General features: G+C 39.0%; 1 protein-coding gene across 2 annotated transcripts in view; it reads right to left on the bottom strand.

The window, feature by feature from the left end:
• Nucleotides 1-26,030, bottom strand: part of CDH12 (cadherin 12) — a 573,557-nt gene that overhangs the window by 205,996 nt on the left and 341,531 nt on the right. For both annotated transcript variants that reach the window (XM_063326103.1, XM_063326104.1), the window contains one exon: nt 23,506-23,650. The gene's annotated coding sequence lies outside the window, so the exon portion shown is untranslated. The remainder of the gene's footprint in view (nt 1-23,505; nt 23,651-26,030) is intronic.

Here is a 26,030-nt window from a genome sequence, read left to right as displayed (position 1 = left end):
TCATCTTAAATAAAGGTCTGTATAACCCTGTACTACACCCCACAATTAGCCAGTCTGAAACGTACACAGGCAACTAAAAATGTATAAAAAGTTTAAAGAGTTCTAAAAATATCCTCGTGTTACAGTTTTTCTGCCTTGTTCCCACAAAATACAAAGAGCTTTTCCTGCTGAATTCTGCACAAGGCCAGCAGGATCTAAGCAGTAACTGACACAGATACACAATGCTACAGTTTCAAGGGACGATATTTTTAGCCTATCGAGTGATGGAAAAGTGAGCCATCCACCCAGAAATCTGGATTCTTCCATTCCACTATGTTGCATCACTCTTAATATCTCAGTGGGAAAAGGGAGAGAAAGAAATGGTAAACACATACGTAGGCATACACTCTATGCTGTGTACGTATTAAATGCCAGACACTTGGAGATTTGCAATTTCAGATGCATTCTTAGAAGAATTTATGAAAGGAATCGTGAGCATGTGACAAAAGGCACATTATAAAGGCAATTTACCACACGGATTTCCCAGGAGGGTGCATTTTTTTCTTATATATTTATTTATTCCAAATGTACTGTTCCACCAAAATCATAATAAGCGAGATGAGAAAGAGACGTAGAGTACTGAAGTATGATTTTCATGCTGGTAAAGACTGAATGTTTTTTAAGGCAAACAACGTACTGCATCACTGATTTCTTCATGTGAAGATAATTTATGTAAGTCAATATTAGGATTCACACTAAAGCTTAAACACAAGTAATAAGAGAAATTCCTCTGAGATATCTGTTTGGACTAACTTGTTTAAAAGTGTGCAGGGTGTGGACAGAGAAGAGAACAATTGAAGAGTGGAGTTAAGGATTTACATTCTAGATGATACTTGGTGAATTGTTAGCACATTATTATTATTACAGTTGTTTTCCACAAGTTACAAAGGTATTAAAACAAAAGATTGTTAAAGGAGTTTTCTAAGTGAATCATATTTTACTGCTACCTAAATTCATGTAATATTTATAAGATAAGAACTTATTTGCATGAGTCTGAGGGACAAACAAGCTGTTTTGTGTAGTTACTAAAACAACTCCATAGCTTATCTTAACTGGGGATAAAGAACTCAAATTGTCAAATCTTAACAAACTGATCCCAGTTGGACCTCGCGTTACATATTTTGGAAGTTAAATAAACTCTATGTCTGATAATCCCCAAACAAAATCTATGCACAAATGAATTAATCTCACGATCTCAGAATAATTTCTAATATGGTTTTAGTCCCTTCCCAAGGCCAATCTTTGGTCCAGATGTAATTCAGCATACCTGCGAAACATCCCAGCAACTTTCCCAAGCTAGAAGTGTAGTATCCAAGATTTATACTGTTGTATGCAAGCTGTATCTTAAAATTGTATCTATTTACATAGTACCTCTGGACTCAATGAGAGGAATCTCATCATGTTTAGTTCTCTGGACAATTAAAACAGAGCTCCAATAAAACATAACAAGATTAAACTTCTTTGGAGTGAAAAGCTCACTGCCAGCAACTACTCCTAAATTAAATAACCTAGTCTTTCTAGTACTTCAGTAATTCACAGGGAGGGACTCCATCATCTTTTAGTTGAGTTACTGGAGGATTTAGCACTACTGAAAGGTAAAAACTAAGTCTGTATCCTGTTCTGCAGAAATAGAGGCAGAGAAAAACAACCAAAAGAACTTTCAATGTTCACTGACCACATGTGTAATCACAGACCTATTGCACAGAAAATTCTACACACAGAACTGTGTGTTTTCTTGCGTGTGCTCCTGTATTATGCAGAACGGTTGAGAGAGAGAGATGTCACTAAAACTCCCTTCCCCAGCATTGTATATTTGGTACAGAATAAATCTAAAATATGGTGCTCTATTGTAGAGGGGGCAATTTGAATGGAATTCAATCAATTGCTACCAAAAAAAAAAATATATTTTTTTTCCTTTTTGAACAAGCTGGTTTGGATTGTGCTCTATTGCATCGCATACAATCAAAGTATTTTTCCTTTTTACACCTTTAGAAAGTTACTGTCAAGAAGGTCTTCATCTGGTCAGTAAATTATTTTTTCTAAATCCTTAAGAGTCTTTTCAGGGTGCATTCACTTTTTTGTGAATATGTATCGTAGCAAAGACTTTTAAAATATTTTTACAAAAATACATTTAGGTAATAATCCATGGAATTTTACTTATAGCCTTATTTCCATTTTTTTTTACTTACAGTACTCTGTAAATGATTTAGGGTTGTGACCACCCCTCTGTACTTTAATTTAGCCATACATGCATAAAAATTTTTAAGACAATAAAAGTAGAACAGTTACCTGATGAAAATAAAAATAATACTTAAAAAATTCAATCAAAAAAGTGAAAAAAAGGTAGTTTGGTTACAATCCAAATGTAGAGATATATCTTAAAATTAACAAGCAATCCAAGAGCGGAAACTTAATGAGAAAAGAACTATTTACTGAGCAGAAAACATTCAACAACAAAAAAGTTCATAAACATTGCAGCCTCTCCACAGAGAATTCGCATCAGGGCAAAACTAACAATTATATTTTTGTAAATTCTGTGAAGAGACTTACCCCTTTCCCACCAATTTCTATAAATGCCTTAATCACCATGGCTTAAGTAGATCAATGAAATATTCTCACACATGGGAAGAATCCACTGAGCAGCTCTCATACTTGATACAAAGGAAACATCCCACACAACTAAATAACTATCTATCTATCTATCTATCTATCTATCTATCTATCTATCCACCCATCCATCCATCCATCCATTTATCCATCTATCTATCTGCCTGCCTGTCTATCACCATTTGAAAAACTTTATCTGTACTTGTAAACTAAGTTAAAATTAAGGACTTGGACTTCAGAAAGCTGGAAGCGCCTCTAAAAAATCAATGTCTAATGAAGTTTAAAGCAGGGCAGGAGAGCCTGGGAAAGACTTCGGCGTCATAGAGCCGCTATCACATGGCACAGAGACACAATAGCACCTGATGATGCTAATGGAAAAAAAGAGGTTAAAACCTTCTGAGTTCTGGATCCTTTTCTACTCTCTCCAGAAACCTATTACTGAGTAACTAATAGGCCCCTCAAAAATCACAGATATATGAATTCATGCGCCCGGTGTACAGTGAAAAATCACAATTGTTCACACAACTTAGAAATGCAACTGGGTACATAAATTTGCAATGGTCTGAAGTAAACTGAGTCAAATTCAGTCAGTCTGGCAAACAATAACTGTCTGAATTCTTAGCCAAAATTTTGCCTTGATATTTTGCATATTCATCTTTTCCAGCAGCTCCTTTCTATAGCAAATAATGTAAAATACCAACTTTGGTCATTTCTGTCTTCAATTTTACATCTATTTTACACAGGTTTATTTCTTTATAACTGTTGTGGAAAAAAAAAAAAAGACAAAATCAGCAAATAAAGAAGCACTGATGCAAAGAGGTATTTAGTTCCCAGACCAGCTGTTCTTGGGGTACCCAGCCCCCTGAGCTGGAAGACAGGGATAGAGGGCAGAATGAAACCCCCAAAATCCAAGGGGAAATGGTTAGCAATCTCCTAAACCATTTAGGCACATACAATTCTATGGGGCTGGATAGGATCCACCCAAGGGTACTGAGGGAGCTGGCGAAAGTGCTCACCAAGTCAGTTTCCATCATTTATCAGTAGTCCTGGCCAACCAGGGAGGTCTCAGTTGACTGGAGGTTAGGAAATGTGGCGCCCATCTACAGGAAGGGCCACAAGGAGGATCTGTGGAACTACAGGCCTGTCAGTCAGACCTCAGTGCCAGGGAAGGACACCGAGCAGATCATCTTGAGTGTTATCAAACAACAGGACAAACCGGTGATCAGACCCAGTCATCATGGGTTTATGAAAGGCAGGTCCTGCTTGACTAACCTGATCTCCTTCTATGACAAGGTGATCCGCTTAGTTGATGAGGGAAAGGCTGTGCATGTTGCTTACGTGGACTTTAATAAAGCCTTTGACAGCATTTCCCACAGCATTCTCCTGGAGAAACCGCCTGCTCATGGCTTGGACGGGCATACTGTTAGCTGTGTAAAAAACTGGCTGGATGGCAGGCCCAAAGTGTTCTAGTAAATTCAGTTGGTGGCAGTCACAAGTGGTGTTCCCCAGCGGTCAGTATTGGGGACAGTTCTCTTTATTGTCTTTATCAACGATCTGGATGAGGGGAGTGAGTACACTCTCAGTAAGTTTGCAGACGATAGCAAGTCGGGTGGAAATGTTGATCTGCTTGAGGGTAGAAAGGGTCTACAGACGGATCTGGACAGGCTGGAAAAATGGGAAAAGGCCCACTGGAGATTTAACAAGCCCAAGAGCTGTGTCCTCCACTTGGGTCACAATCCCATGCAACGGTACAGGCTTGAGGAAGAGTGGCTGGAAAGCTGCCTGGCGGAAAAGGACCTGGGGCTGTCAGGTGATAGCTCTCTGAATATGAGCTGGCAATGTGCACAGGAGGCCAAGAAGGCAAATAGCATCCTGACTTGTGTCAGAAATAGTCTGGCTAGCAGGACTAGGGAAGTGATCGTCCCCCTGTACTCGGCACTGGTGAGGCCCCACCTCTCTGCAGTTTTGGGGCCCTCAGTACAAGAAAGACACTGAGGTGCTGCAGTGTGTCCAAAGAAGGGCAATGAGGAGCAGCTGAGGGAACAGGTTTTCTTTAGCCTGGAGAAAAGGAGGCTGAGGGGAGACCTCATCAGTCTCTACAACTCCCTGAAAGGAGGTTGTAAAGAAATGGGTGTCAATCTCTTCTCCCAAGTTACAAGTGATAGGATGAGAGGAAATGGCCTCAAGTTGCACCAGGGGAAGTTTAGATTGGATATTAGGAAAAAAATTCTTCACTGCAAGGGTTATCAAGCACACAAATAGGCTGCCCATGGAAGTGGTGGAATCACCATCCCTGGAGGTATTTAACAGATATGTAGACGTGGTGCTTAGGGACATAGTTTAGTGGTGGAATTGGGAGAGTGTGGCGGTGTGCTCTTCCCTTTTCATCCCCCCTGGCTCCGGCTCAAGCCATGGCCATCAGCGGGAGTTGTTATGAGTTGCACTTGAACTGTGGGAGAGGGCTGGCAACATAACCAAAACACTGTCTGGAGTGGGAACCTAGGTATCTTTCACTACTCTCTTAAAATTGAAGTTATTCACTCCGCCCGCGACAGAGTGTCAGGTCTACAGTTGGACTTGATGACCTTTCCAACCTAAATGATTCTATGATTTCCTGTGGCTTCAGTTCTTGTTGCCTAACAGATGACAGACAATATCAGAGTTCTGCTACTCATTTTCACCAGTTTTGAAAAAAATCTGTTCATGAGTCTCAATTCTATAGCTTTTGCCATGATAGTTTAATGTTTTTTAAAGCCTGAAATGCAAATTAAAAATAAAAAAAAAAAGAAACTCAGAGTAAATATTTCAGGCAAACTGAAATTAATTAATTGTTGGTCTTTTTTATGAATGCTTTCATTCAACATTTTGTCTACCTGATTATATTTTGTTCCTTGATATAAATCTTTGTTTGGACACAATACCTTGAACAATAATAATTTTAAGATTATGTTACAGAGTTGATGATCTGCAGACAATCCATAGATATTCAAAAGCTCACAAAACTATTTGTAATTGGAAAAATCTTTTTGTTGGTTAGTTGTGTCGACTTATTGCAGAAAGCCCTGTATTTTGTGAATTTTCTTGCGTGCTTCAAAGAAGAAAAATGAAGTCTCATTTAGGGTACATACATAAATGTTCCTTTTCTTACAAGCTCATGGATTTTGTCTTACTTTGGAAAGGCATGGATATGTTCTTGACTAGCTCTATTATGCTGCGTGACTTCTATACAATTTTTTTTTTCCAAATTCAGGAATCAGAAAGTCAAAGAGAAAATTCTGAAACATTTGTCCAGCCTAAAAATTTGGCTTCTATTCAGAGTTGGTCTCAGAGACCCTGCTTGGACTCCAAATGCTTAACATTGTCTTCAGGGAGAGGCAGCAGCGCTGTTCATACTTTTCACAGTAGCACATACTCTCTTGACATCTCAGTTATCCTGCCTTTCCCATTTTGAGATACCTCTAACAGAAACTCCCTGATAACTCTCTAAGTTCCTGAATTACCAATCTTAAAGGCACTTGGAAGAAATGATATGACATTTCTCATGCAGGACAAACTTTTCTTTCCTTTCTAGTCTCTGTTTCAGATAAAGCGTTCCAAAACTGCATGAGCAATTGGTACAACCGATTTCAGAAACAGAGTCTTAATTTTGTCTCTCAACTTTTTGCTTATGAAAACATGTAATTCTCCAAACAAATTTTGCAATGTGGGTCTGATCCTTCTTCTGCACCACTGAGATCATGTGGGAAGCTGATTAAGACATCCAGCTTATCATGGTGCAGCCAACATGCCTGAGGGACAGGACGCCATCCAGGGGTACCTGGACAAGTTCAAGAAGTGGGCCTGCGTGAAACTCATGAAGTTCAACAACGCCAAGTGCAAGGTCCTGCACATGGGTTGGGGAAAGCCCCTGTATCAGTACAGGCTGGGGGATGAAGGGATTGGGAGCAGCCCTGTCAAGGAGGACTTCAGTGTACCGGTGGATGAAAAACTGGACATGAGCTGATAATGTGCGCTTGCAGCCCAGAAAGCCATCACTGGGACTTGAATTCGTCCTAAATACACAGAAGAAAATCTGGCTGTTGTGTAGTTCTTATGTTCAGTTTACAATCCAAACAACCCTTATGAGCATGGGCAAGTTAGAACTAGCAATAGGAATTCTCTGTTATTTATTCTGAAGTTAAAGTTACTCCAAGCAAGTAGAAGGAGAATCTAGAAACTGAAGAGATACTATGAATAATGAGGACTCCTATTAATAATAACACAGAGAAAGTTATGGCCAGCTATTACCACAAGCAAGGTCTCAAATAATGAAATCAAATCAAGCTCTTAAACGTAGTGTATATATAGTAGTGCAGGTAGGAGGAAAAATCCTGACTTCACACATAGAAAGCTATAGGATTATAAAAAGAACCATCAGCATCCTTCGTACTATGTTCAGAAAAACTGATCTCCTTGATTTTTGTACCAGCAAGAATAGTACCTGCTTCCTCATGTCTTCTGGAATATAATGTGTCTCAGAGAGAATAAGCATCAAAATTTTCTTCCCCTGCGAAACTAAACTGATGCTATCTCATGTCTGATTTGCTCCTGTCCTGAAGGAGACTGGAGAAAATTCATCTTACCAAAGCAAAACTCCAAAGAGAATCTTTGCTGGAGTATGCCACACCAGGGTGACTGATCTGTGTCATCTTCACCATAGCCTACTGGGTAAATCACTACCTGACCTCTACTCTAAGTCTTCTGTTCACCTTCTATATTTTAATACAAGTTACATAAAAATTACACGGCTACTGAACTTTAGAGCAGGACACTATAAAATCAGTTCCTTCTTTGTGATCACACATTGTAGACGTGGAAGTTAATTGACATAAAAGAGTCTACGCTGATAAACATAGCAGCATATTGCTCTGCCATGGTTAGCATAATTTTGTTTTTCCCTGGAAAATGATATTTTACATTAAAAGCTTCACGCTGTCTTTAACAGCCTATGCTTTCTGCATCAGTGTCCTGATGACTCAAGGTTATTAGTGGAAAAATTCAACTACAGAGCAATACATGAAGACAATTTTCATGAACAAAGAGCACATACGGCCTCCTGATACCTTTACATTTTCAAGAATCCAGAGCTGTTTTGTTATGATGTTTTTTGCTTCAAAGGAGTGATTGTGACATCGATGAACGTAATATTAAGTGAGATGCTCTCAAGATATACTACAAAGACAGCTCCTCCTGTGTTCTTAGGACTTGGTTCTGTTTTCTTTCCCTTTTGAAAAACAGAGTATCGGATCTTGATCCAGTACCATTGAAATCAATATGACAGACGTTTCACTGGATCAAGATCTGATATTCTTTTTCTTTCAGTATAACGTAAAATTGAATAGTTACTTTAAAGTTGTCCAAGTAAACGTGTCATTGACCTCAGTGTGAATAGCTTTTAGTGATGCGATATAAACAGCAACATGTACCTAACATATACCTACAGTAACATATGCCTAGGTCGCACAGCTAGGCATATAACCTTTTCTAGTTTCTTTCATTTGAAAGACAATAGCAATTCAACCTTAAGCAGCAGCAAATGCCAGTGTGATTCTATCAGACAGATACTGCCAGTACCTGTTCTTACGGAGACTAACAACATTCTGGAATAACTTCACTGAAGTCACTTGATTTAGTTGGTAAGTTTAAGGCATGATATACTGTATTCACTTGAGAGAAGAGTTTCATGCTGCGTGCAGCTTCAACATGCATTTTCAAACTGCAACTGCTAACGTGACCTAGGTGGTCTTCATAGAGAAATTCTTGGAAGAAATTACAACTTAAACATAACAGAGTAAAATGATGAGAGAGCAATCATTTTGGGTTTGGAACAAATGATTTAAAAAAATACCATATTACTTACATGAGGTAGTCAGATTAAATGTTCCGTCTACTCTGTTTTACCTCATTAGTTTTAGGTGAACATCAGGCTTTTATTTCAAAGAAAAGTGTAAAATAGTTGATACACATTGACCATAAGGTGTTTCATTTTTGAGACAAGCTGTAACTTCGCATAATTTTAACCCACACAGGTAAAGTCACAGGAAGTGGTACAGGCAGGGGGTGAGATAAAGAGTTAGTCTAGCTTGTTTTACACGCAGCTGAGGCTTTACCGTTGTGGCTTGTAGGATGGAAGAGCAGCAAAGGAAACATCTCCCTTTGTGATCAGAGGAGCACAGTTTTGCTCCTTTGAGGCCCTGAGAGAGCTTCAAAAAAGATGAACTAGTCTTTCAGACACTCTATAGCCAGTCATCTGCATGATTATGGACTAAGCATTTTAAAAATTTGTTCTTATCATAGGCAAATGTCAAGTTATCTTCCAAAATAATCATTGCTACTCACCTTAATCGCGTTGCCTGCATTAGCAAAGGACAGGATGGGAATTGAACAAAAAATGGTATTATTTATACTACTAATTGCCTGAATACTTCTGCTATTTTAAAGGTACCTGCAGACCCAATAAATGAGAATCAGTTATCAGACATAACTCATAATCATCATTCTAACATCACAGCTTCCACTCTCCTTTAATTCCATGCAGTCAAGGGAGTTAAACAAAAGAAAGGGGAAGTATTTCCTTTACTTACTGATAGACTGAAATATTTCCTTTCAAAATCATTCATAACGAGCCCCTAGTAAAGATCTGTAGCCTGATCCTCTGGCGTTCAGTCACTGTTTGCCTTTACGGGGTGACAGTGAGCACCGTTTCTCAGGTGCTGTTTCCCTGGGTTCAGGAGTCCATTTTGACCCCCAAAGCATTAACCCAGCCAGCTCGCACTTCTTCCCGTACTGTCATGTAAGATGTACTCTATACAAAATAAGGAACATCGACCTTGAAAGGAAAGGGGGGAGGGGGAATAATAAATCCCGCAACCAAACCCATTCAACAGCCCAGACCAAGATCTAAGCTCTGTCAAAATGATTTCTTATTCCATTTTACTGAAGCAGTGCCATGCTTTATCACTTCTGAGTTCACGCCTTACAGCTGAGGCAGCCCACTTGAAATGGTAAGTTGTTTAGTTAAAGAATACACGTGCTATTCACATTGTCAGTACGATTTAAAAGGAAAGAACATTTTACAGGTGAAATACAGCTGCAACTGCGACAGGATGCTGAAATCCAAAACACTAAAGCGCGTATAACTAATTGCTGCGTGTCTCACTGTGCCCCTTCTCTTCCCCGTTTACAGACATACTGTAGTCAGACTCACGACACCGGTGGAGGTGGCAGCTTTAGATCTTCCAGCAGCTTCTGCTGAGTTCTCACAAACATCAGTAAAATTGGTCAGGTAACCTTAGCTAAACTTAATGTACCACTACTGTCTGTATCATTACATCACCGCACACGCATTTATACACAAACTGCAGTATAATGTGGAGAAATACTGAATTTGCCTTGCGAGTATGAAATGTGCAGATGTTGACACACCTGAATAAATCGTAACTGCAAAGAAGTGCTTTCATAGTCGTCAAAGTCCTCAGTTTACACTTCATTACACCTGCCCAGAAGCAGTTGTGTTTATTTATAGATATTTTTATAGAGGTGGGCTGAGTCGCTTAGCTTCTTCTGTCCGGTCTGGGTGCTGCTTTAATAGGATAGATCAAGTATTGCCATACAGGCTTACACATATTTTTTTAAAAGCCAAAAGCTCTATATTAAAGTGCAAACCATACCTAAAAAGGGCTATTTGCTCAAACAGCAAGGAAATCAAAGGCTTTCTTCCTGTAATTTACAAATAAGGAAACGTGGATCCAGAATGCTAGAAGTGCCTCCTAACTCTGTTTAATTTTATTTTAATGTAATTGAAAAGTCTTGTGAAGGCAATGTTGAAAATTGAGCTCATTTCCTATTACACTGCAGTACAGTACAAAACTCTATGCATTTCATGTAAATTAACAACATTATCAGACTACAATGAATCTAAGCACTCCTCCATCTGTACTTTGTGAAATGTGAATAAATAAAAACTTGAAAGTAATGCAAATGAAGTCACTGACAAAAGATCCATAAAATTCAGAACTAGGTCAAAAGTGAATGCATTAGTGTTCAATATAATTCCATCTTAGGTTTTAATGTTCACCTTCTTCTTTTGTTCTTTCTGCCAATTGATTATCTTTCAGTAAAGTTTACACATTACCATTAAATGTTAATAATGCATAAATATTAAACAGACCATTGTAAAGTTAGCAACACTATTAATATCCTCAATCTCTGTTGGCGATACTAGAAATTACCAAGATCAGAATCAGTAGTAAGAATCATAAAAATCCTGTCTTTCACTCTATGATAGCAATAAACAGTGGGCAAGGTACCGCTGATATTTAATACAGCCATCTCTCCCTACAGAACTGTAGAGAATGGGGAAACTGGTGTTAGGAAAGAAAAGCCAACACTTTTTAAATAAGACGTTTCTCTTAATATTTCACTGTTTTCTATCCTTTTGTCTGCGTGTGTGTATATATATATATACACTGTTTGTATATACTTATAAAATGCTGTAACCACCTTAAGACATGGCATATTCTGAACGGCTTAGTAATATTTTGTTCTCTTGTTTGCTCAAGAAAAACGCACCTAAATCAGCCCTCTGCAGCACTGACAGGCAGAAATGTCACTGCCAGATTGCCCACTGCAGATCCCTGTCAGGCAGGGCATTGTTAGAGAAAGCAGGCAAAGACTTAAATGTGCATAGTTGCTCTAGATTCCAGTCCCACTAGGTGACAACAGCTAGCTGAAGTATACATGTGCAATAAGCTTTACACTCCCCCAAGTGCGCTAAATCATTGTGTTGGCTCAAATTCGTTTTTTAAGAGCTTTGTTGACTTCACAGCTGGTGCGTTGACACTTTCCATCACTCCACCACTTGGCAACAGATGCCTCTTACTTATGCACAGATGCTGAGTACCCACCCAACCCTAACATTAGCCTTGTGTTTTGAACTAATTGGGCCAACACAGTTGTAATTAAGATTTGAATAATTAGAAAACTAACATGATTACTTTCACAATTAATCCTTATATTGTACCATTCAATTCTCTTTTGGACTATCCTGCATAGCTCTCATTTATTTGGGTCCTGTAAATGCATCAGCCTTCTAAACAGTGGAATAAAAACATATTTTGCAGATAATATTAATGACTTTTTAAGGGGCTGGTTTCACTCTGATTTTAAAGAGTTATAATGTACGACTGGATTGGTATTTCCTTTCATTCCATTTGCACATTATGTGCACCCCTTTACAACAACCACAGAGGAAGAAAAACCGTGCACAAGAATGAACAAAGATTTTTTTTCTTTGTTCAGTAGTGAAAAACAGTAAGTGAATATACGTGGATCTCGTGCAATATAAAAGATCTTTAAGATGAGCTGATTGGACACATCCTGTTTTACTCCTTTGACTTCTCATCTGTTTTAAAATGATGGGTGCTGGGGAATAACTGTTAAACAAAGGATTATAATTGAGGAGAAATTAAAAGTCTCTTAAGTAGAGAGTCTGTCCTGGGGAAATGGCAACTGTAGTACTGGCAAAGAATAGCAGACAGTCCGATTTTAGAGAGGACATAATTAGAGAGAAGAAATAGTAGGAAATAACCAATTAAAAACTGAATGTCATTAGGAAATGTCCATTCAAAGCATGAGGAATGTATTGCTTTCATCATCCAAAGTATGTAAGGATTGGATGAATATGTAAACAACTAATGCTTTGGGTATTAAACTAATTTTAAACAATGCTCGAGATTTACCTGCCAGTAACAATCAAAACTAAGGGGTTCACGTATGCATATGCTCTCAGAAATGCTACTTTTTTTTTCCTCAGATGCATTTACTAACATATACACACAATAGGAACTCACTTATCTGCCAGTAAAAATCATCACTGGTTAAATTTTCATTATTTGGCATTAGAGAGACCGAGAACAATAGAGAACTATTATAGCTGTACAGGAATACTAGTAAGAAGCCCAATTTAGAAAATGTACATTCTGTTTATAGAACGTAAAAGCTAAACCTCTTTTTCTTTGACATTCTAGTTAATCTACCCAGTTCTTGGCACAGGGCAGGAAGCCTGGTATTTTTGAGTTAAAGAGATCTCTCTTAGAAGTAAGAATATTGTTTCATATGATATATTTAACAAAGAGGCAGCTGTAATCTCAATTGTGTGTTAAAAAAAAAGAAAAAATTAAATACATATTATGTGCAATTGTAATAAAGTGCGTCCAATTATGAAGAAGAGGGGGAGTTTGTTGCAGATAGACTCTTCAACTGAAGATTTATGTTTGTTAGTCTCCTCCAGGTGTTTAAACCGTATTATTTGCACAGATATCGAAACTTGCTTTAAAGGGCATTTCAGGAACATATGTACCAGGGAAAGCAAAGAAACAGGAGCAGGGAAGAAGTGGTTCACAAAGAGGTTCAAAGGAGAATAGTAAGTGTTAAATGGCAGCAGGCAGTAGCAGCTCAGCCTCCCCTGAGACAGCAGCAGTTCAGTTCCCCTGAGGCAGGAGAATGAGAAAAGGCTGTAATTACTGGCTGACACTGTTAGTGAAAATAAATATACCGCTTCCATATTCAAGAAGAAATTCGGCCTCAATCCCTCTTCCATCACCAATTCCTTAATCCAAACTACAAATGCTTCTTCTTAGGGCTAGGATAATCCCTGGGGTTAATATCTGACATTAGGGCAATTTGTGATCACAAGCCAATCTCTTGTGAAAGTCTGAGTTAGGTGTTGTCAAGGCAGTAACTCATTATTTCCTTAGGCACAGAAAAGAGAACATGATGATAAGAGGCTGTGGAGGGAAACATGACTCCCAGAAAGCAGATATACTGGCCCACTACCTTTGGTATGATAAGTGGGGACAAAAATGAAAGAGGGAACCACTCTCTTGACCTTCATGTTGGACAGATGGAGCACTTCTCAAATGTTGGGAAGAGAAGCCTCTCTGTGGGCAACATGGTGGGGGAAGGAGACAAACCAACTTAAATATTATATGGCAAAGCAATATCAGCAGAGAACAGAAATCATTTCAGTACTGCTAAACTTCCAATTTGTCTGAGAGAAAAAGCTCGACAAGTGCTGATGGCATCACACAAGTAATCACATCCTCACCTAGTCTCAAATGGTCAGAGCTGCTGTACTCTCCAGCACGTGGCACTTACTTGGCTTAATGACCACTTAAAGGAGGAGCTTGTCCATTACTCAACATCCTGGCCGCTGAATGACACTTCAACACCAGACATAACAGTCAGTAGAAATCAAGATGTAATAGCTCCGAAACACTGGCTTTGTTTAGACAATCCATAAAACTTCAAAGATCTCGTGAGTGTTTATCAACCTACTTGCTCAGTTGATTTTCTAATTCTATCAGTCATATCCAGCGTCCCTCACAGCCATACCCTGATGCAGCTCCTGTTGAAGTCAGAGAAGGTTAAATTGATTCTTCATCTAGGTTTGACTGATCTCAATCCTTTTGTGCCCTTTCTGTAAAACAATTTTGCCCGTCACTTCTGTTGCTGTAGGTTTTTTTAACTGCGAGGCGATACACTGAGCAGACTCCACAACTTTCCATTGTGCGGTTGGTAAACGTGAAATCTATTTTAATGAAATTAAAGCCAGGTTATAGCTTTACTGCAGTAGGGCTGCTTTCACTATACCTTCCATAAAACATAGCGTATTGTCTCAAAGAGGATGAATACAATTACCTGATTATAAATCTCTTGTCAACAGTTATCAAATAACATTTGGTTTCACAGAGAGTTTGAGAATTTTCACGATTTTCAGAATAGCAAATTCCAATACACACGTTATTATGTTCCTATATAGAATTATAAAGTTATACTTCAAATGATTACTTAGAATTAGTTTCCCTTCCTGTGGCTGTGTTTTCCTTCAGTATCTCAGCTATACATTTTTAAAGAAAATAAGCATTAATGTTTTCATTTGTATTCCTAATTATTTTCAGAATAAAGATGTAACAATGTTTTAAACGTAATTACTGGGAAAAACCTTAATATTGGAAAAGCCAAATGCCTCATTAGATATTTGCAAAGAAACAGAAAACTACAACAATAATTTTGATTACTAATATTTTCCTTTTTGATGGAAGATATTCCTCTATTTCTTTGTATTGTGTTTTGCCTTATATCCTACTCACAACATTTATCTTGGTGTTATGGCACTCTCTGCCTTTCCAAATGTTTGCCTTGGGGGTACTGATGCTACTAAAGAACATTATATTTGGTAGATCTGCATTAAAAATCACTTATTTTTCCTGACAAGCTATTGAAAACCTTATGCCTTATGAATTGCACTTTAAAAAATATGTCTATGTATCCCATGAAAACTAGACTCGTCTGACCAAAGTTTGTTTCTTTGCAAGAAGCGCAATTTCTATGTGGGACATTATTGCTAAAGAGGCATGAAGGAAGCACTTTCCAATACAAATACTATTGTTTACTTTTACTGGGGAGGGGGAAAATAACCTATCAGAAAATCTAGAAGAATGACTCCTAAAATGGCTAGTTTCACTGTGGATATCAGTAATATCAGACCATTATTCTTCAAAAGTGAAATCTGAAAACAAGAAGGGCAGAAAAAACATAAAACACCAACAGATAAAACCTTCAGCACTTGTATGTTTTATAGTTTTAGGTGGCACAAGACCTCTAGTTCTGTTTCCTTAATTAATCATTTTTGCACAAGGCATACAGACACAAAGCCAGAGGCAGAGAGTCAAAGAATGATACATGCTGAAGTATGCTTGGAAAGGATAACAAACTATTTCTCTACCGTGGTATCTGTCCAAAGAAATCCTAGAGAACAGCTGGTAGAAAGAGAAATGCCTGATGCGCCTAAATGTTGCATTCAAAATTTTTTAGGTAGATCTGTTTGTGTTTTGCCCGGTACAGCCTGCACGGATAGAAACAACGGAGTTAGGCTGCGTGGTAACCAGCTCCACCTGTTCTCTATCAAATAAGTACAATTATATCAAGTTAGATTTATGAAATCTCAGCTCTCAGTTAAAATCATCATCTGTCACTAGGTTATCTGAACAAGACGGACCCAGTTCTTACCTAGACTAGCCAGAAGACATGCATATGTTTAGAAATAGTTGTGAGGACTTCCATTCAAGAGAAAATTAAAACACAGCATCTGCCATTTATACCTGAACTAGGCTTGTAAGCACAGAAAGGGCCATATAGTCACCAGGCAATGAGAAATGAATGGTAATTCTGGATGTTCAGCATCCCCCTTCCAGCTCCTCCACAGAACTGTAACAACAACATTTAGAAAGATGGTTAAGCGTGTGAGTTTTCTATTTAAAATATTCATGCTCATTGATCACAAATAGGGCAAAAAAATGTCATACAGTTATTACAGAAAAAGTGAGTTGATTAAAAAAGAGTGACCTTTAAAAAACATTTGCAAAAAATGCCCATTGTTTGTTGAAAGATAACGCCCCAGGGAGTTCCACGAAGAGACAAAAAAAAAAATCTAACCAAATAAAGAAACAAACCCACCCAGTTTAAATAACAAGCTAAGAGAAAAATACTTCTACAGGAATATATATTTTTTTTTTTAACTTTACCTATCAAAACCGGCCAGATGCTTGCCCTGATGGCTCTGCTCCATTCTGCCATACACAGCATCTCCTCTACACTCAGCCTAGGATTACTCACATTCTTGGCTGCTGGAATTCAAATTCGTCCTTGACTGATACATTTTGGCTCTCAGGGTGAAAGAGAGTGACGGGTAATTGCTATGTGCTACATCTGACGGGTAATTCTGAGTGGGACTGATGTCCATTGATGGACCTGAATTTAGTTGCTTACATGTTCTGTGCACCAGACAAAGGACGTTTCCATTCCAAATAATACTAAAAGAGGGGAGGTGGGGAAGAAGATGGGGCAACACAAGGACAAATGCAGAAGAAAGTGATGGTGCCTGAAATTTCAATCAAATTATATGCAGCGAGGACCAAAAAATGGGATAGAAGTCTTTACATTGAATCACAAAACCATCAGAAGTGATACTCTTCAAAAAGCTTTTTAATTATGAAGTTCATTTGAGTGTTTTTCTTATCAGCACTTACTTTCTCAACATCATCTCTTAATCTCTGTATGTATTCTGACACATGCACTCTTTCAAGCAGCAGACAGGTATACCACATTTTATCTCTTTACTTATTTTGATGTATGTCGAGTAGCAGTTCAGAGGTAGAAGGGCCAAATTACCGAAATATCTCTTTCATAGAAAACCTGAGTCCCACTGTATAGGTGGTCAGATTAAAAAAACACTATTTAAAGATGAGAATACGAAACACAGCAGTATCCTGAGAGGACCGCTCATTACATAGTGATAGAAAAAAGGGAATCTTTATTGAAAGGCACAGGGCTTTTTTTTTTTTTTCCTTCTACCAGTGTAAATCAGAACTTCCATAACATCTGTTTAGAGTTACAATGAGGTAAATCTACTATTTTACCCAGAAAAAGCACAAAAAGTGTTACTTGTGACAGGGAATGCAATGAATTTGTATTTCATTTACCATTTTCAAGAGATACAGTTAAATATTTAAAATTAGGGTAAACAAGTACCAAGATTATTATTAATATTTTAGGCATAAACAAAAAAAACCTGTTAAGATGCAAAGATACAAGTTTCCTAAGTAGAAATGAAATGTATTTTCATTTTGTTGTATAATTAATACTCCATTTTAATGACTGAAATATTACTTGAAGAGGTTTTACAGAAAGCTTGTTGCAACTAAATTTGAGTGAATTCAGATTTGGCAGAATGGCTTCATCATCAAATCTGTAGCAAAAGTGTTGGGTAAAAGCCTGCTCAGACTGTTCAGGACAATGGAAATCTATTTCAGAAATACTAGGTTTTAGCTTTTCTTCATGCTACAAGTATTCTTAGAAAACTGCCATTACATTGTACTATCTGGTATATTTGTTCCATTTAACAGTATTGTTTTTATTTGCAGTCTTTTCTTAAATAGGAAAAATGAACCATGGGATGGAGCCTTTTCTTTTTTTTCCTTTTATATTGAACTAAATATAAAACAGATATATGAAAGTGTGTAACACACACAGAGTCAGTATGCCTGAGGACAGAATGCCTCTCAATAAATATACTTTGTGATCATCATATAGGCTTTTAAGAGAGTTGCTTTAACTGCCATCTCAAATCCATATACAGAAACACTGTATTATATATATATTTATATATGAAGGGTCCAAGGGCTCTGAAGAATATATGGGAGCATAAGGGAGCTCAGAACCTAGGTCACCAGTTCGAACCAAGCCCTGTGGGTAGTGGCTGAATTGCATAAACAAACAAAATCTTTGTGAAATTAATAAATGGTCCCAGACAACTGTTTAGCAAATGTGTTTCTGCATTTACAATTACGTTTAGCACTTGCTGGCAGCCTTCAGAGAGCAGCAGCTAAGAACCTACCTAATGCTTATAGACTCTAAATGACCTAGGTCAAAAAGCTGGATTTTGGGATCAGTGCTGGAGCATACTGTTCATCAAGAAAGGTCAAAAGTCTTGTCTGGTTTCTGGAAAAGGAGTGGGTTTGCATCTTATTTACCTTCACTGGAAAAAAAAATAAAATTGAATGTTTTTCTAACCAAGTCAGCCACAATTGTACTTTGTAAGTGTATTTGGTCTGCTGGACATAGTATTAATGCGGTCAGTGAGTAAATGCATGCATGAAAACAATAATAAATCCAATCTAAATTTGGAACCAAACCTCCTCATCCAAGTCATTTAACTGAGTATTTATCATCTGCTTTGGAGACTGTTCTGAATATATTGTACTCTAGAAGTTGAAGGACAACATAACTCTGGTACCTAAAAATACAACTTTTAAACTTCAGTGAGAGATAGCACTTTATCGTGAGTTAGATGCTTAGATACTTCCTTATTTTGAATCTCAGACCTATATGTTTCTTATGAACGTCTTGGTAAAGGTTTCCAGTCTGAGCTGCGATTACAGGTTTGGGCCATTCAGCACACCACCACAGAGATGGGCTTCAGCACCCACAGACCCCAAATCACACCCTGCTGGGACACAGGACTGTAAACATAGCTGACATTGTACATATGTCAACCAATGCAGTCATTGCCTTAAAAAATATTGACAGCTGAGACATCTGCAGGAGAAAGACGCCCCTCCAGCCCCAGAACTGTTTGGTGCACATCAATTGTCTGATCTTTACAGGAAGACTCTTCACCCTCACAACTGAAGTGATATATTTGACAAACTGAACCACAGCTGCTCCTAAAGTAATTTGACCAAGTCTCATGATGCAGTATCTTAGCTCCCATCTGGTTGGGAGAAGAAGAAGCCTCTTTAAATGATCATCCGTTACAAAAATTAGCATTGTAAAACACGTCTTTGACTTCTGCTAAATACAAAGTCCAGTAATAAATACAGTGGTGTAGGTTTGAATTTTACTTTGATAGAGAAATTATCTACATGAAAGATTCCGCCCCCCCCCCAGACTACCAGGCTTGAAGGTTCAACAAGAAAGCAGACTGAAGCTTCCTCTCTCTCAAAACACAACAGAAGCTTCAAAGCTTTGCTACAAAATTATTGCCTCAACAAATACTCATCCAGTGACACACGCCAAGCTCAGTGCCTTCAATGAGCTACATCTCTGCAAAACAAGCAGACCTCAGTGAAAGTTTCTATCAATACAATGGAAGATAAGGTTTAAAACTCATTGTTTAATATGGCGCATTTATGACAAAAAGCAATAAAAAGAGAAGGCCGGAAAAAGTAGTAGCAAACACTACACTGGCCTCTAAATCAACTGATTATCACTCTGAGAAGTCACTCAGGAAGTGCAACTTTCATAGTGTCTTGAAAATAACAACCCCTGAAGATATGATGAAAATTTACATATTTGCCAACATATATATAAATATATACACTGCAATATAAGTTTCTTTTTAACTGAAAAGTATGCTTTTGCAAGAACAATGAGGTATCTGAGTTAAACCTGGTAGAGCTTTGTTTCCATGAACCAGTTAAGCGCACATGCTCTCTGCAGCGTAGACACACACATAGACTCCAGAGCTGGAAAATGAAGTCTCTTACTGTGCTAGCTACTTACTGTACACTGAGATACAGCCCCTGACGCCAAGAGCGTACCGTCTAAAACAATTAAAAATACCGGGAACGGGGATAAAGAGATGGTAGACTGCTGGAGCAGCCTCACCATTCATGTGAGTACTGGAGTGTTTTCAGAGGGGTTTTCTGTTTCGATTAAAAAGAATAATTTACACAGGTGGACCAAGTGAGAAAAGCGATGTCCTCGCAGCATCAAAGGAAGGAAGAGAATGGATGTGAAACTGATGAAGCATTAAATTGTGGTAGGTGAAGAAAAGGAAAGGAAAGAAAGAGGGAGAACGCTAAGAGGAACAGAATGAAAAGAAGCACAAAGCATTAGGAAGACAAAGAAGCTATGTGAAGAGGAAGGTGCTAAACAGAGGTGCAAGAACAAGCATCCAAGAAACAGACTATGAAAATAACAGAAGGAGCAGGGATAACATGAGTCTAGTGGGATACAATGGTCTTCCCAGGAAAGCTGATGTTAGTTCTCCAATGCATGTTAATAACGTAGGGTTGAAAACCCTCCCTTTCTGGTAAAGCAAATTCCCATACATCCTTGAGAAAAGAAGATGGGGAAACTCATTAACCCCTGAAGCTTATTCTGTCTCACTCTCACCCTATCCTCTTGAAATGACACAATATATCTCTTTACACTGCATTATCGGGATTATTAACTATAGTCGTTAACAGTTGTTTTCATGTAACACTATCACTGCTTTAGCAGGACTGTTCCTTGCTCTTCTATTGTTGGTTTTATGTCAGCTTTCAGAGAGCTCCCTTTGCTTTACCCTTTTCCAAAACTCACTTTAATAAATTTCCCTAAAAAGCTCCTAAGACATTAAAGAATTAGCATCAAACACTAATTTTCAATGGAGTTAGGCCAGATAGCAATCGTACTCCTCTGTCAGTAATAAGGAGATGTAGCTTGAGGCAAAAAAATTTAACACTGGCCTCATTCAAAGAACTTGAAACATCTGAAATAAAGCTGAACTCTGCATACAGCTATATAGTTAATACTATTTGATATGGCCTTAGAGTTTAAAAAAAAAAAAAAAAAGTCCAAGAGCAGGAACTAGGCTATACTGACATGCCTTCCACTGCCTTCCTGTGTAACCTGTGTTTCTATGTTTGCCAAGTCTGAAAAGCTTCAGTGAATCAGATGCCCCAAATTATTTCTTTAATGAGGAATGATATTTTCCGTATTGCTGAGGACACTTTTGGACCGTCACTATGTATAAAGAAGCCCACAATCCACCAATGGAACAGATGAGAAAATAATTATAGCTTTATTGTCTATTTCTATCAAAACATGAGAAAAACCAGCATTTCCTTGTGTTTGGTGGACTGTCGCCTTGCAATCTCTGAGGCTAGCATACCAGAAAGTAAGTGCTCTTCACTTAGAAGCAGACAGAACATCCCACCTTGTAAAATAATAATAGAGATGTAAGTGCATTTGTAAGACTTGTTTAGAAACCCACAGACACACTGCTATGAAAGCGTGATTTATTTATTTTTTACTTACAGCAACAGCGTTGTGAGACAAAAGGGGAACAGAGCCATCACGTCAAACAATGTTTGTAGTCAGTCCTTGTGAAAGCCTGGAACAGAAGTTCCTGCTATTTGTATGCAACCAGGATGTCTGCAACTGCATAGGAATTGTTTACACTAGAAATTTTTCCGTGCAACACATTAAGTTACTGTCTATCAATTTTTTTAATGAATGCTCTGGTGTGTATTAAGGAATACTAATTATGCTGAGAAACCTGTGATTATTCATGAAAGAAAAAAAGTGAAGACAGGTATAATGGCAGCTGATTTGTGCATTCAAATATTTCCACTTTGGTCAAGACTTGCATCTCTGGATGGAAGAAGCACAAAACTTTGCAAATGTCATATTAATGTAACATGAAAAAAGAAGTGAGCCATATGCTACACCAAAATGCGAATCAGTGCACGTAACTACTTCCAAAACCAACTTCCCTTCCAAGAAAACAGTGGACATATTGAGTTGCCATTATAAGAAACATTAGTTTCAGAAATCATTTTCAAGAAGGAAAATATACTCGTAGATGGTTAAAACTGTCAGTATTCTTAGTACATTCCCCCAAAACCTCAGGTCATTTTCCCATATGCTTATGTTTTTGTGAGAAAGCGAACTTGGTTATTTCTCACTGAAAGAGCTAATGGAATAAGTAACAAACCTGCAGGTAACCAACATTCCCCTGAACTGTTCTTTTGCTTTTTTTTTTTTTTTTGGGGGGGGGGAACGGAGCGGGGCAGGTGCTCAGGAGGTATTTGAGCATGAAAAAAAATAAAATTTCCATATGGAGTAGCTAAGCTTTTAATGCAAGATACAGTGCTATAAATTGCATTATCAACATTGGACGATAACCAACGATACAGATTTAATAAAAGCAAACAGTATTGGCTGAAAAAAGCAATGCAATTAATTCACACTTTTATAAACTGCCTAGGAGTTATATGCCTCTTTAAGGCAGCAAGATACGAAATCAGTTAACTTTCCACTGATACTTTCTCCCTATTATGACAGATTTTTAAACGCAACGTGTTACTTTTTGCGGGCAACAGAAAGAACATGGACATGTTTACTACAACGTATCTTAATTTGAGCCCTTACGGTATTAGAAAGTTTGGGCTGTTTACTAGCTCCTTAATTATGCCCCCCAACACCACACCTGTTCAGGGGGGACTTGGCGGAGGCTAGGAAATTTAGTGCACTTTTAGACCTTTTAGGGCGGATACACCACAGGTACACCAGGTCATCTAACTAACTCCAGGCTGCGTGAGCATCCCAGACTTTTTCTTATTAATCATTTAATCTTCAAGGCAGCCTCCCTCATCTACTTTTTTTTTTTTTCTTTCTTTCCAGATAGAGATCTTCAATCATAGGTCTATTTCTTTTGATACGCCGCGCTTTCTACCACCCCGTGAAAAACACGTCCTCTCCCTCTTCGCCCAAACGCTACTTCTCCCCCCAAGCAACTACCAATTTAATTTGCCGGCCGCTCGTACTGAGCCGGCACCCCCGCTCCCCCCCGCTCCCCCGCAGCGCCGCTAATCCTGCGGAAGCGACCCCCCGGCGCCCGGCAGCCCCGAGCACAACGCCAGGCACAGCCCTGGGCCTGACGGCAGCCGGGCCAACGGCACGCGTGTCCTCCGCTCACGTTTCCAAAAGAACCCCTTTCCGCCTCGTTGCGGGGCCACGGGAGCGGGAAGCCTCGCCCCTGCCAGCTGCCGCTTGCGAAGGAACGACGCTCCCGCATCGGAACGAAGTTTTACCGTAACGCACTTTGGCTCTCCAGCTGCCGCGCGTCCTCAGACACACGCACCAAGCACAACGGGGGAAAGCGCGCTTGCCTCTCCTCCTCCCTGCACGCTGCTAACGTCTTCGTTTGGGGGTGGTTGGGGTTTTTTTTTGGTTGTTTCCCCCCCCCCCGCCCCAAGCTTCAGAGAGCCACCGAATCGGCAATGACCGCAGCCATTCACAAGAAGCTGGTTAAAACGTGACTCCCTGCAGAGCGGAGTTGCGGGCTGGGACGCTCGCCCCTGCCCCCCAGCCCTCTCCTGACCCCCGGCGCCGTCCCTTGCTGCAGTGCGGGCTCTGCCTTTGCTCCGCTTGAACTTCCAGCGCAGAAATTCGGCGTGGTGCAGTCAGCCAGATAAAAGCAGCACTTACCTTAATTGAAATCTTTTCTCTGGTAAAGCTGGAGCATCAGTCAAATCAACAGTGATTTGGGGGTAATCTAAGTTTCAATCAACACCCTCCGGGTAGCTGCATGCTGCTCTGCCTTTTTTTTCCTTGACGGGGAACTCTTCACTGTCTAAAGGGGAGAGAGAGAAAGATAAGCTGAAATCCTCAGAGGCTCCCAGGGAGTGAGAGAAGAGGCACCAAAGCAATGTTTCTTAACATGAGATTCTCAGCAAGCGCGCTCAGGTCTGGAAGATCGTGTAACTGCCGTGATAGGCTCCTGTCACGTCCCCTGAGCCGTGAGATGATCATTGACCTGATTAGCTCTGAACACTCCCTACACGCAGAGAAAGCACTGAGAGGATTGGTGGGTCGCAAGGGAATTGGGAAAGGCACCAGGGCCGCTTGGGAATCTTCATTCTTCCAGACTAATGGATGTGCTGCAGCTGAGGCTGTAATTTGTGAGGAGGTTGTGCACAATGTTAACCATCTGAGGACTTAAACAAATGTGCTTTTGCATGCTGTTTCTCAAGGTGCACCAGCATTCTAAGCAGGGAAGAGCTCAGTAATTAGAGCCTGATGTAGCCGTTTTTCGTAATACAAGGCTCGCTGTATGAGATGTTCTGTAAACTGAGAGATAAAGTGGATTCATACATTTGTCCCTGACCCTGGAGACAACAGCAGTTAATGGGCAGAATAAGTGAAATTAGCCTGGTGGGCTCATGTCAGCCCCCAGATGGCAATCAATCACCATGGAAAGAAAAAGAAAAGAACAACAAAACCCAAACAGACTAGAATTATTTAACAAGTGTATGTGGCAATTTAAATAAAACGCAGAGAAAAAATGTTAAATTAGTACGGAAAGGAGTCTTCAACATAGAGATAAGATCAGTACAAAGCACAACAATACAAGTTCTCTTCTATGCTTGCAGTAGAGGGGAAAAATCACGGAATGCATTTAAAGGACCTAATTTGCCTTTCATTTATACTGACACAAATAAATCTATTAAAGATGACAGTTTAAATTTAGATGGTAAAAAAAAAAAAAAAGCAGAGTGAAAGAAGAATGAGGTGTATTTGTTGCCTGTTTTTGGTTCTAGGGTATTACGGAAACTAGATTTTTATGTACCAAGTATTTAGGCTTATGTAGTCAAATAAGTTCAGTATGTCAACTTTAATGACTATCCTCATCTGCTGTTTTCCTGCTTCTTGGACAACAATTATGGCACTAGCCAGTTGACTCAATTTTGCATTCAGATTTATCCGTGGAAATACCAGTTTGTGACTAAGAGAGGAGTTCACAGAATAGCATATTTAGTAATGGTGGTCTGATGCACCAATATGAAATGGATAGGTTTGTTGGGGTTTTTTTGATAGCAGCTACAGAAGTTTTGGAACGTATAAAAGCAATGTTAGATCACAGGTAGTTACCATAAACTACTCTATGAATGCTGAAACAAATATAATCATAAACATCCACTGAAATTCTTAATCACGTTTATTTGAGTCTGGTTTTATCCATTTTCCAGGTAAATTCGTATAATTCTATTTTAGCAGGATAACCAGTCAAGAAAGTAATTTTTAAGTTGTTAAGCAAATGGCAGAGGAAACAGATTACATATTTACTTCCTGAAGGCCTTCACATCAGAAATCTTATTATTACAGAAAATACAGTATCATGTGACTTAGATCACTCAGAAGTAAGCAGGAAAGTTTGAATCTCCGATTTATTTAGCAAGACACAGAAGACAATGATTTCTCACCATAACTGCAGTCATCCTAACTGTAATGCCTGAGAAACCGGCAATAAAACTAAGTGTCCCACATTCCAACTACATAGTCAGTAGGAAGAGACCAGCTTTTCTATACATCTCCCTAACAGTGGTAGATACATAATTTTCATGGTCCTCCTCTGGAAATGCCTCTCTCTTCCCACTGATCAAAAGCTCCTTGCCCTGGTTTCAGCTGGGAAAGAGTTAATTTTCTTTCTAGTGATTGCCGAAAGGAATGTCAACAATACCTATTGTTTTAGTTGTTGCCAAGTGTTGTTTATACTTTTCAAGGACTCTTTTCAGCTTCCCACAGAAGCTGAGAAGGAGCCTAGACAGAACATGGAACATTCCCAACCACAGACATCGTGTTCAGTGTACAAATGGGGTTTGGCTGGGGGAGGTGGGAATCCATGATCATTGCTCAGGATGGTGCTGATTCAGTGGGTGGCGAGAGTAACTTGTGTCATTATGATTACTATTATTATTGTTGTTCTTCTTCTTCTTTTCTGTTATTGTTTCTATTAAACTGTCTTTATCTCAACCCACGAGGGTTTTTTCCTTTTCCTTTCCCTTTCCCCTTCTTTCCTCCCTTTTCTGTGAGCGGCTGCGTGGTCCTAGCTGCCGGCTGGGGTTAAACCGTGACACTCCATGTGCAAAATCTGGATAATAAGATTGGCAATATTCCATATTCAGACAGCAATTTTTTTTAGAACATCGGTTATCTTTTAATATGATTTACAG

This window comes from Chroicocephalus ridibundus, chromosome 2, assembly GCF_963924245.1.
Source record: "Chroicocephalus ridibundus chromosome 2, bChrRid1.1, whole genome shotgun sequence".
Taxonomy (NCBI): Eukaryota; Metazoa; Chordata; class Aves; order Charadriiformes; family Laridae; genus Chroicocephalus; species Chroicocephalus ridibundus.
Note: the sequence above shows the minus strand (reverse complement) of the source record. Positions and strands in the feature narration are given on the sequence as shown.